The sequence below is a fragment of the Embiotoca jacksoni genome, unplaced genomic scaffold (genome assembly GCF_022577435.1).
Source record: "Embiotoca jacksoni isolate LCO1_2020_lvr unplaced genomic scaffold, fEmbJac1.0.p SCAF_30, whole genome shotgun sequence".
Lineage (NCBI taxonomy): Eukaryota > Metazoa > Chordata > Actinopteri > Embiotocidae > Embiotoca > Embiotoca jacksoni.
Window position 1 is genome coordinate 4,425,355 of NW_027185382.1, and position 13,360 is coordinate 4,438,714.

The following is a 13,360-nucleotide window of genomic DNA, read 5'->3' on the forward strand; positions in this document are numbered from 1 at the left end:
ATTATTTCAAAGCCAGCTGGACTCAAACCGCCTTCCTGCTGCAGTAGTTGTTGCTGTTGCGAGCGCCTCTGCAGTAAAGCCAAAGGCAGATCTGTGGCAAGTCAGGCAGGAGGCTTGCTGTGCGCTTGACCTTTCGTATTGGTCTCATTAATTATTGATACGTAGGTTCATCATCACTCAGAGACCGACTCGGGTTGCCAGAGAGGAGCATTTAGTTGTGTGCTTTATTCAGTGAAATCTCACCTTACATGATTTTAGTTAAAAACGTATATTGTGCTCGGAAAATCAGCGGCTTCAGCCTTCTGTGTTTTTTTTTTTAAATTTCCTGGACAGGGCAGCGATGCCGACTGCTCTCAACAGTATGTTCCCTGGACCGCCGGTATACTGAAGCATATGGCGTTTCGCTGTGGCCCATTCAAATTGATGAAATGTGTTGACTGCTTCCCCGAGGCTTCTTTTAATTCTCCTCTGATTAAAAATTGGACAAACTTGCAGAGATGCGGCGCTCAAGATGCTCCACGATTCCCGTCCAGCCACCCTCGGCTCGTAGGCGCACACACACACACACACACACACACACTCACACACACACACACAGACACACACCTAGGGAGCTATAAACAGTTGGACAGACAGGCCCAGCTGTCTCCCAGGGGCCAGCCTTTATAATGAGACAGAGATCTTCTTAATTGGTTCCATCTAATGAGGCAACAGAACTGCAATCTTCCCAGAACGGGTTCCCTCCACTTTCTTCCTCGACTATTGGTCTGTGTCAAACCGGCCTACCATGACACCCCAATCCCACGTGAAGACATGTCAAGTGCTGAGCATGTCAAAGCCTACATGCTGCTGTGAGAATTATTCTGTGGATGAAGTGAGGAGTATAAACTGCGCTGACAGTGATTGACACGGCATCGCCTTCTCAAAAAAATCCAAGTGACAATGGAGCGTGCCCTGTGTGAACTCCTCCTTTCTCCGAGAAGTGCTCTGACTCATATCCCATTCAGTGCTTGATGAGCGGCAGCAGCGGGCCGCGTGGTAAAAGTGGAACCTGGCATAATTCGTTGGGAAACGCTCCCTATGCTGTCTGCTGCGCTGCAGAGGCTGAAAGCTGAGTGCTTTTCTTCCTCCACATGATCTTTAAATCCTAAATCTCCGCCTTCACCCTATATACATAGTGGAAAGGAAATCATTTATCTCATTAGACTGGGTGAAAGGATTAAATCGGGGTGATAAGATAATGTGGCCCGATCGCTCCAAACAATGCCGCTGTTACAGTCGGTGGCACGAGGTTACAGTAGACAATTCAGTCAAAGCCAATCTCGCCTTTCTCTAAGACATCAGGGCTTCATTGGCGAGACTAGCAGCTCCAAATTGGGGTAATTTGAAAGAGCTTGTCTCAATGACGGTCTCGGAGTCTGTGTAAATGGTTCTCGTATTAGGGAATGAAAGGCTGGTTAGTGGGAGAGCTGGGTGCTGTAAAGGTTTTCAGACTAATTCGCGATCTGCTACGTCAGACTCGGTTTTATTGATGCCTCTCTTTTTAGCTCAGTATGAAATCCCACAGCTGCAATATAAATAGATGGGTTTTTTTACGGAAGGATTAGTCCTGTTTATTACTACTTGTGTTTTCTGTAGTCATTTGCATCATTCCTAACGGGAAGAAGAAGAAGTTTATTTCTGACGCCTGGGAATGTGCACAAGACATCACTACAAAGAGGGAGAGTACAAAGCTTTTGAATATCTTTGGAAGCCATGTGTGGTAATGTGCTGCTATTCTAGGAGGAAGAGTGGCTTTAATACCCCGTCCAAGCTGGAGGTATTATTCCTATCACACTCATGGCCCTTTCCCCTACTACACAGGGTGGCCATACCGTAAAGGTCAACTGTGGGTCATAGCTGCACACTGTGCCCGTGTGCCCCCCCGTGTGCATGTGTGGGGGGGGAGCACGCAAAGTTCATGGATGAAAGCGAGATGGCCAATTTCACACCCAGCAGACGCCTGCACCAGCGACCCACGGCGACAGGTGGGGGACACTAATTGGCAGCGCGCACCCTCACAGAGTCGGCCGAGCCCACGTCGGGCGAGGGAATGAAGGTGGGACGGTGAGAGGCGCCGACCGGCACCTCAGATCAAAACCGTTATCCGTCAGTGGCTCAGGTGCACACTGCTAGTAATTTATTCCTTTACTAAAAAAATAAAATAATTTCATGCTTGATAAACCAAACACTTGTTAAATCAAAAAATCTCTGATCGTACTATTTGCATTTCCGTACTCAATCCAGTCCGCCTCTCGCTCTCTTTGGTGACTCATTCACATCCACAAGCTAAAGCTCACCTCGGAGAAAAAAACAGGAAAACGAACTGGGTGATGTTCACGAGTGAATAGCGCGATCGATATGTTTACCGGCACCTGACGATTTTAAGATAAAGAGCTGCCCCTCGGTCTATTGATCTCTGTTCTCTGACCGAAGGGCACCTCTCCAGTTTAACCAAATCAGCTCTCCCCCTCCGTCGCTGCTCTCGGTCTTACGAGGACTGTTTTCATCATCTCCGTGTGGGAGTCTCTCGGGCCCGCGGGAGGAGAGCGATGGCCTCTGAGGTCTCATCACCACCGCCAACAAACAACATGCTGATCCGGGCGATGCTGCGCTTTATTCCCCGATGGTTGCGCAATCCTTCGTTTGAAGACATTTGTGCGATATTCTCATTTCTATCTGCGTCTGGTTTATTTGTCTCCTGGTGAGGTTTTAAGTCTCATCACGTGTACAGGGGGTGTGACTTTTTTTTCTTTCTTTTATTTTTATCTCCAGTATGATCCGAGATACGTTTCCAGTACCAGTGTAACTCAGTAACCGGACTCTCTGTTTGAATTAGAAACCTGCACTCCTCAACTTTTTTTTTTTTTTGTCGGCAGCCACAGCTTTAATCTCCAAACTGGAGAGTAAGCAGCCATGCAACATTTCTGCCTCTATCTGCTGAGTGTGTTAGAAAGAGGCTTTGATGAATAGATCTGCTCTCTCCCTTCCATATCATTATCCTCCTTTATCTGTTTTATGGATTTACACAACTCCTCAACACGCCCTGACACGCGGTCGATAGTGTCAACAGGGAAAGAAGACGCAGGTTCGCCTTTTTGCCCAAAAAAAAAACACCAAACAATTCGATATATATCTCGCGTCGTTTGTTTAATTTCTCTCGTTAGCAGTTGTCGTTTCATTTTTTTGTTTCGACTTTGATCGCTTGAGAGGGATTGAAATTGTAGCTGTTAACACATTAACACATTATGAAATTGGAAATAAGGCCTCGTGGCTTTCTGCGGTTTCCTCCAGGGCCTGTGGCACAGTTCTTTTCAAAGTAGGACATCAACATCACGTAACCTATTTCCATGAAACCTTTCACTGCTCCGGCTAGTTGAAGTCGGCCGAAGGACCGCTGTCATTTCAGCGCAGGGCTGCGTAGAGAAAATGACAGCTTGCTGGAAGCAGGTTAATGCCGCCGTCTTTTTTAGCTGTGACTCACCGATCAACAGACTGAGAGGTGGCAATGTCACAGCCGGGCCTTTCCTTCAGGAGTTGTAGAAGTGTGGGAAAGTGCTGCTCAGCTTCAAAACGTGCCGTCTAAACGAGCGGTGTTTATGTGCGTACCTGCCGGCTCCGCGCCGGCGTCCCTCCACGTGCTGCGCTCGTGCACGTTTTTTGTTTGTGTGTGCAGATTAAATGAGCTCTGGAGGGTGGGTTTCATGTCTCAGCAGGTCACAGATGATCAGATTAACTGGAGCAGGGCTCCAGCCTCCAGCTGGATTAGCAACGGGGACCAGGGCTTTGCCGGGTGCCTCGCTACGGTGCCGTTGCAGCCGCACGGCTACTAATGGTCTCGTGTCTCTGTCTTGCAGACAACTTAGGTGTACAAGTGCAGAAAACCACCTATAAAGCACCTTTATGCAGATTATGAGCAGAATACATCACAGACTTTCTTATTATTTACTTGCAATCAGCCATATATTTGGTACCGATCACATCAAGCGACTCATGTTTAGTAACATTTATTCACATAGCTGAGCTCCACCAAAACCAGCTGAATAAGCTTCTTTTTTTTTGGGTGAACAGTAACACATTGATACGCTTCACACATACTTTGCATCAGCATGTGGGTGCTTTTATCTGTATGCATTTCTTTACGTTGTGAAAGGATGAATCACTTATTACTTACTACATCATTTAGATGTGTTATCATTTAATTATCGTTTAGAATCTGGACAAACATTTTATAACATTTCCTGGAGCTCAGCTGACGACATCAGTCATAACACGAGCATGTGATTTTCAGCTGATGCGCAACTATGCCGAGATGTTAGCACACAGACGTACGAGCCGACAGCGTGATCAAAGGAGAGACTGATGAAATGTTGAAGTGGCGTCCGTTAAAACAAGATAAATGGACGCTTTCAGTGGCTTAAGACGCTCGCTCAGCACAGACGGCCTTTATTACACATCTCAGATGGAGGTGGGAGTGTTTGCTCTCGAGGCCTGCAGGGTGAAAAGATTCATGATGTCCAAAGATACCGGGACAAACAAACAAGAAAAAAACAACAACAACCATATATTACCTCACCTTGATCCCACTCTCCCCCTCTGTGGGTGAATCTCCTCCTCTCTCTCTCTCCTTGGGTAATCTCAGGCGTGTCAGCAGCAGGACCGTTCCTTCATCTGTGGGATTACAGATGGTGAAACAAAGGCACTTATTTACTGCTGAGGCGACACAGTCTTATGTGTCTGCTGTGTGTGTGTGTGTGTGTGTGTGTGTGTGTGTGTGTGTGTGTGTGTGTGTGTGTGTGTGTGTGTTGTGTCTCAGAGGTGAAGAAAAAAAAGCAAGCAAGCTTTTGTTTTTAAATGACCTGGTTTCTGTCCATTGCAATGATATTTTCTTGTTTGTATTCACTCACATTGTTAATTGTAGTTTAGTCTCATATCCAAATATACCTGATTACAATATAATCAGAGCTGAAAAGGAGCAGGCAGCTGGGTTTAAATGGCCGCTTCTTACCCACCGTTCACCATTGATTCCTGTTCTCCATTACCGGCCCAAAGATAAGCAAAAAGCCTTTGGCTATCGTTTCAAAATGGATTTTCAGTGTTACCTGCTGTCCTGGAGCCTCACCGCTTCAAACAGATCCATTAGAGCCCCAAAAACAAAACAAGATCCGTAAGAGGCGGCGTTCTCTGTGGTTGAGGATAAAGGGAAGCCCTGTCCATGTGCATCCAGCGCCTCGCTACTCTACCGGGTGCTGGGATCACTGGGTCTACTTCTTCTGTTTTTCTGAGCACTGGACCGCCTGTCCTGTTGCCGTCTCATAGCTGGGGGCTTTCACCAAAGTGGTTTCCTCGTGAACTGTTACAACCAGCTGTTCGTGTCCCTGGAAAAAAGAAAACAAGACCCTTTCGGGGGTAAACTGAGAACGGAGAGAGAGAGAAGGACAGACTTTGTGAACGTGAACTGGAAGACTAACAGACAGAAAGCAAAGCCGGGTTTTATGTTTGGAGAAATGTGTAGGTGAGGCGTAACCTCCTGGAACCGATCATTTCAATATCACTTCCGGTGGAGCCCAGAGAAATGCTCTTACTTGGATATTCACAGCCACAAATGCAAATATCAGTAAACAAAACATTCGGCAAAAAGGATGAGTTGTGCAATATTTCTCAACGGTGCAGAAGGCCTGGCAGGATATAAATATAACACTGTGGAGACGAGGCAGCGAGAGACGGAGAGAAGAAAGAGATATGTTGGTCAGTTGGGATACAACAGGTTGTTCGGCTATGCTGTAAGGGGATTACACGTATCACAGGCTTCATGTCAGAAAAATGTGTGTCAGTGTCTCACAGCGGCCCTCCTACTTTCACGCTGAGAAGGACAATTGGATAAACGGAGGGGGGAAGACTTTGTTACAGCCACCCGAAGTCCAGATGCTTTGAGATATACCAGCCTTATTTATTAAAAAAAAAAAAAAAAAAAAAGGCATGTAAAAGTGTCTTTGTGGGTATTTTATTGTATATTTTGTGAGCTTGATTTGGACGTCTTGATGCCTGCCTTTTTTTTGTGTTGACCCTGCATGTTTCCAAACTCTTCTTCCCATGATCCTCCCTGATTGGTTTTCCTGGATTGCAGCCTGCCAATACTGCCAATCACACCCCCATTGATCATGTCACTGAGCGCTGTGCTCGCCTCACAAGGACATCATGAGGGCTCAGATATGTGAAGCCTCCTCTGCTGCTGGAGAAAATGGGGGCTTAATGGAGAAATGCATGCGCACGCACACATCTCCGATTCCCAAGATTTGACTCTTCCTAATTCATCGATATTGTTTCAGGGTTTGAAGTGGTGATGTGGGGAAGAAAAGCAATGGCTCATTTTCAGCGTGTCCATCCCGGAGAAGCGCCCGGCCACCAGTTTCCCTATTAAGGGCCGATCGGAGGCGCGGCGGTGCGATAATAAGGCCCGTTCCCAGCCACCTTTACGAGGACATTTACAGCTCCTCCGTTGGCCTATAGGCAGCCGCTCTCTGCAGCGGGCCCGAGGATAGAGCGCCCATTCACGGCAAAATGCAAATGTTACAGTGGTGAACGGAGGGGGCCCACAACTGAAGCGCTATTCTGCAGAGGGGGTGGAAGACTGGCCCTCTGTGTCTGTGCCACCCACAGACACACAACAGTCATCGCTCTGACCATTCAGCCGGGCTGATGAAGGAGGTTGGGGGTCGTGGAAAGGGTTTCGAGCACTGATGAAGATGCCAGGCTAAAGCTTAGGCCGGGGATGCCGGTGGCCATTATACACGGACCATTATATTTGAGAGGATGTGCGGCACGTCCAGGAGGCATAATAATGGCTCTTATTGAGTGTGTCTACTGTGTTGCGGTAGTTATTATAAAAAAAAAAATAAATAACATCTGATTTTTCCTTCTGTCCGATTTGTCTTGCTTTAAGGGATAACAGTAGTACATTTATTTAATATTGGGCACTCAAGGGGCACTGCTGACTCACAAGATAGTCGGTCCTTGTCTGTCTTGATGTGGTTACCATCGTGAATCTGTTGATTGTGGAAAGACACTGAAATCAGCAGAAAAAGAACAAAATGACGACAAAGAAGTGGATCATTGGCAGATCAAAATGTACACGGTCAGAGGATGTTTCCCCTCGAAGGGCTTCGTCCTGCCTGTGCAGCTGTGGGCCACGGTTGGGAGAGTTGCAGTGTGATAGTTATGTCATGTTTGGGCAGAAGAAAATGTGGTACCCTCCTCAGCAGCCCTCCGTCGCCGTGTTTGGGTGAATCGGGCTTTTTGTGTTCTCGTGCCAATCGTGTTCGCTGCGGTAAATGTTTTCCTTGTGTTTGCCGCCGCCTCGTTCTCTTTGCTAAAGGTTTGTCAACTGAACATTGTGTGCACTTGTCTGATTCCAGCTGGAGAAAAAAAACTAATTTATGCTTCCTTTCAGTGGTTGCAACTAACGGATGGTTTGATTATATATTAATCTGGAGATATTTTTTTGAATAGGCAATGCATTATTTAATCATTCAAAACAAATAGCATACAAATGATCCTTACAATTTCACAACCCCCATGAAGAGGCCTTCAGATTGCTTGTTTTATCTGATCAACAACCCAGAAATAAAAGATACTCAATTTAAATAATGTAAAAAGAGAAAAGCAGCAGCTGGTCACCATTGAGAGGCTGTAATCTGATAAAGAAAGATCTTTTTACTTAATAAATTGCTTACATGATTCATTAATTGTGAAAATTGTGAATGACTAATGTTATTAGACTAACTGACTCATCAATAAAACAGTTAAATGGCAAAGAAAAACTATTAAAAGTTTGACGCTGCAGTGATTAGTGAAAACTCGTTCGCCTGAAGCGGCGTGCTGTAACTATTTAACATACAGTCCTGTCCAAATTCACTAAAAGCAGAATAAGGTGACAAATCAGCAGCCAAATATCAAAGAACGCACATGAATAGAAGCCTCTTGAAAAGGAGAAACTTCTAACATTCACGGCTGTTTTATGAATTAAAAAAAAATAATGAAGTTTTCTGCCCGGATGGATTTCCAGAAATAATTAATGGGCTCTAATTACAAGAACCAAAAACAACTGAAGGATCTTGCATGGGTGAAAGGAGTGTAATCCTCATCTGTCTATGAAATTAGCTGTCTTCATCACCTTCCCCTCTGGGAACACATTTTTATTGACATTACTACATGAAAACTTTGGGATTTGAAGAACATGCGAGGAGTAATATCTAATTTCATAAGCTGTTGAACACAACCTCTCTCTCAGGTGAAAGTGACTGATCATTTATCTTTGATGTCTCCTTCAATGTCATTTGTTTGCCACTTCGAAATCAAGGAGATAATTATCCAATCAGAACCAAAGCCGTTATTAGTGTTTCCCAAAGCATGGGTCATAGCGTTCGTAGAGACACGAGCGACCGTGCAGCCCACAATCAGAAATAGTCACGTGATGGTGAAAGGTAATAATTTCCCCCCGTAGCTATGGCTACACACACTACACAGAGGTGCCGTGGTGCTTTCAAAGACCCTTTTCATTGACAGCTGCTCGAAGGCAATGCCCGCAATGAATGGATTTCTGCTGTGCTCTGGGTGGGTGAGACAGAAGGCACCGTGCACTTGCTCTCTCTCTGTGTGTGTGTGTGTGTGTGTGTGTGTGTGTGTGTGTGTGTGTGTGTGTGTGTGTGTGTGTGTGTGTGTGTGTGTGTGTGTATAGCTAGAATAGAGGTTTAAAACCCAGGTGATGCTGCTGCAGTGTCATCAGCCACGCGTGCTGCCTCTGAACCACCTCCCTGCTGAAACCACCAGCCATAAGCGCTCTCCTTCTTCTTTATACGTGATGCAGTGCTGCTTTTCCACAACGCTTACCTCATCCTATGTGCTCTGAATCCTCGAGCGCGGTCTCTCCAACCGCAGCCCCGGACCCCCTTCGTCGATGATGATCATTATTATCGCACTCCGAATGTTTTGGTAATTGCTATGCTCAGCCGTCGCTGCGTCGTTCCTGCAATTGGCCTTAACATGTTTTATTAAAGCAAGAATCACTTCTGCGATAAAGCAGATGTGAAGAGTTCGCTCGGAGCTAATCAGAGAGACGTGATGTGGGTGAAAGCTCGGTAACCGCTGTGCACAGCTCCAATGAATTAACACCTCCCTGAGTTTAGTGAATACATCACTATATGTTTGTGTGTGGGGGGGGGGGGGAGGGGGGTACAATTATCATCACAGCTGTGTCTATTCTAGGAAATGAGTAGCCCTTGATATAGCCTTGGAGAGCCTGACCTCACAGTACGGCTGGAATTATTCAATGAATCCTCTTTTGATGCCATTTAACCATATTTACAGCCAATCCATACCCTCCTCAATATTAAACATTTTGACCTCCAGGAGTTTAAGCCAGTAAAACCACTCTGCAGTATTTTTTAGTGTCCGTCTTAGTGTCGTCTGTCACTCAAACGGCTCCTCCCGGATCGTATTTCATCGTCCTCTGCGTACCTGAACATACCAGGATGTAGTGAGGAACCTAAAACACCACGTGGATACTTGGGTGGAGGTGGATATAGATTTTATTCTACTGTATGTGACATTGTGTGATAACTCAATCTACTTCCTATAATGAAAGTTTATATACTAAAATGAAGCATTGAATTCTTTCACAGCATTTGAAAAGTGCTGGAATTTCTATTACCATGGCAGCCCTGTCCAAGGTACTTATTTTTATTGCTTCTTCCACCTCCAAATTAGACAAAGAAGGAAGATGAATTCAGCTTAATTTATGCAAAGACCAAGCACAATGCTGCGATAGATCATGAATACATCAGTGAGAAAAAGCTCTCAAACAAAGTTTGACAAGATGAAAGGCGTCCAAGGCGTGCACTTAGTGAGACAGCGCATGAGCGTCATAAAACACTCTCCCAAGTAGCTTCACCACCATTTACCTCATCACTTTAAATGGGGAATAATGATGAGCAATCGCAAAACGCATATGTCACTTATGGAGCACAAAAAAAAGAGGTAATGGCTCGGCTCTGAGTCCACACAACCGACGAGGTGCGTGGTGAGGGTCGGCGGTGTGGCCGCCGGAGTCGGTGATCTCGGTGGTGCGCGAGGATGATGCTGTGACTCCCTGCAGACTCGGTTTGGGATGCTGTCCAGAGCTCAGCCTCAGCACCACACACACACACACACACACACACACACACACACACACACACACACACACACACACACACACACACACACACACACACACAGAGTCACACACACACACACACACACACACACACACACACACACACACACACACACACACACACAGAGTCACACACACACACACACACACACACACACACACACACACACACACACACACACACACACACACACACACACACACACACAGAGTCACACACACAAACACACACAGAGTCACACACACACACACACACACACACACACACACAGAGTCACACACACACACACACAGAGTCACACACACATACACACAGAGTCACACCCGCCCACACAGACTCTCCCTGCACACATGCAGTTACACCTGCCTACGCATTTTCTCTTGTGGACACTGGTACACAAGACACACACAAACACACACACACACACACACACAAACACACACACACAGACACATCTTTGACGGTGGCGATGCACACGGCTCCACTCGGCTTCGACCCTTCTGAGATTTTTGGTCGGAGGGTTCTGTGCTATCATTATTCCTCTTGGTCTGGACAGAGCTGAACACAAGTCTGTGTGTGTGTGTGTGTGTGTGTGTGTGTGTGTGTGTGTGTGTGTGTGTGTGTGTGTGTGTGTGTGTGTGTGTGTGTGTGTGTGGTGATGCTTGTTGTGATCGAGTGATTTAATATGCATATGTGTGGGCAGGTGTGATTTTGTGCGTGCGTGCGAACCGTGAAGGGAGGGGGAGGGAGGGAGGGTGGTGGTGGTGGTGGTGGGGGGGGGGGGTATCAGTTACCCACCGCTGCTTTGACACGAGGCCGTCGAGGTCATTCTCTTCTGACTCGTGACTCTGAATATTACAGAGCTGCTGCCGGGTCTGTGTGAGTGTTTAACGTGTTGTCTGCCAGCGTCGACGCCGACAGTGTCGACAGTGTTTTGTGGCTGAGCTCTCCCGGTGTTCAGATCAGCTGAAGTAGTTGTAACAATGCTCCGGGGGTGTTTGATGCTCTGTGGGGTGTCTTTAATATCTGTCAGGAAGAACAGGGCGGCTGGCTTTTATTAGTTTTCCTTTTGATGAGACTTGAGGAGTATTGGTTATTTACAGTGCGAGCCGGGCTGCTACCTCGAGCTGGGCTTGATTAAAAGTTCTCGTCTGTTTGCTTGCTCACCTTTTGTAGAAGAACAAAGCTCTCGGCGTGGACATGTAGAATTGCTTCGATACTATCTGGTCTCCAAAGAATGCCAATTATTGATCTCCATCTACACTAACACATTTTCATTTTAATAGGCATGTTTTGCCACGTTTACACTGAAGTAAATCTCATCAGTGTCAGTGAGCCAGCGCAGCATGTCCTACACATTGGCTCTAATTGGAAAATATTAGATTACATGAAATTATTATTCAGAAACCGATATCTAACATGTCTGACAAGTGACATTTTTGAAGCCTTTTTGTGTTAACAGAAAAAAAAAAACCATATAATGCTTTTGTTCATTTGCATCACAGCCCCTGGGATGTGTTCCAGTTATGTGCATTTCTAAGAATAGTAAGAATAAGAATAATGTATTGTTTTAATTTATTTCATGCACTTGCTGCTTCCAGAACAAATCCAAGCATCACAGTATTTCTAACCGTCAGTGCTGTGACGTTATTGTGCTTCAATATATTTTATACGTGTGGTAAAAAGGACTCTGGTGTCATTTAAGATCATCAGGAAGCATCCTGCTGTAGCTTCGAAGCAGCACAGTAGTTTTGACTCCAGATACTATTAAAAAAATAATCATAATTTCAGGATGTTGATATATTATTAATATATCCTACTACTGGAGGCGGGCTCTTCTGGGTCATTGCCAGTTTCACAAATCATTGCACCTCTCAGCTGGAGTCCCGAAGTCTGTCAAATATAATACAAATCATTGCACCCGGCGGCCTCAGACACAGACTGTACTTTGCCTGGTGGTTTGTCCTTATAACGTGTAGGGATGCACGATATGTTTTCCTGACATATTTAGACATAATTAAAGCATAATTATTTTGTCCTGCCTTCAGCAGCCGATGTCCAAGACAGTTATCCCTGATTGTGTGTGTTGGTTTCTGCACTTTGAGTGCAGCACTTGAGTTATTAGACTCAGTAATAACCAATCACTGCGAGGGCACGAGACAGACCTGTCATATTTCCATATAAAAGGGAATTAGAGAAATGATGAGGATGATACTGCTAATCAGTCCACTGTGCTGTGGGTCACTCCTGTCATAGACTGAAGGGGTATTCGGACAAAGCAGCTGACCTCCTCATGCTCTAATTTGGCTTCAGTCTCCTCTGCCCTCCTTCACATATTCACCAAGACTCGCCGGGTCATGGCGGTCATGACGTGTCCTCTCCTTTTGTCTCCGTGGCCTGTCCCTGCTATCTGTCCTTTCCCCTCTACTAATTCAGATCAGAAGGAGTCTTCACCGTTTCCTTTTCATCCTCCCCACAGCTCCAGCCTCTTTTTCCAGCTCCACCTTTCACTTTGTGGCTCCCTCCTGACCTCTCTCCTCTCCTCCACCCACTTTCCTCGCAATAACCACCGCAGTGAGGATCCATACTGGATTATTGTGTTTGCCATTAGCCTCTGGGTTGACAGTGTAATTGCCTTTATCCACTAGGGTTTCTGTGAGCCTGACCCTGCCAACCCCGCATTTGCATTTCCACAGAGGATGCCGGACAGATCTGTCCGTCAAAAAATCTGCAGAGATTTAGTCGTGATGGCAAAGTGCAGCGAGAATCAGAACAAGAGGTCAACATTTTTTGATCTCTACCTTCATTCATTTTGCTGCCTGCACTGAATCCTGGCTTGTAAGTGTGTCCGTGATGCTGGCATGACCAAGAAACTGGGCTTTGGTAGCGATCTCTGCGCTCCTCCTGATTTTATATGTTTCACACTCACTCGGATGAGACACACACATGAATATGTATGACGCCTTCAACCACTTCATATTTTGGAGTCTGTGTTAAAAAATCAATGCCCACATATCTGCCACTTCTTCAGGCAGACACACAACCTGTTCATCATCACTTTATCATCAAAAGATTTTCACCTCACTGCTGAGGATCAGAGGCTTCAA

The 13,360-nt window shown here is 45.8% G+C and overlaps 1 protein-coding gene and 1 long non-coding RNA gene across 20 annotated transcripts in view; one reads left to right on the forward strand and one right to left on the reverse strand.

The window, feature by feature from the left end:
- The window catches only part of LOC138206959 (muscleblind-like protein 2a), a 48,145-nt gene that overhangs the window by 16,785 nt on the left and 18,000 nt on the right, over window positions 1–13,360 (forward strand). The window lies entirely within an intron of this gene.
- On the reverse strand, window positions 4,442–5,208 carry LOC138207136 (uncharacterized). Its single transcript, XR_011179004.1, has 3 exons — window positions 5,142–5,208; window positions 4,616–4,710; window positions 4,442–4,530 (listed from the first exon to the last, which is right to left on the reverse strand). It is a non-coding gene; the product is annotated as an uncharacterized lncRNA (long non-coding RNA).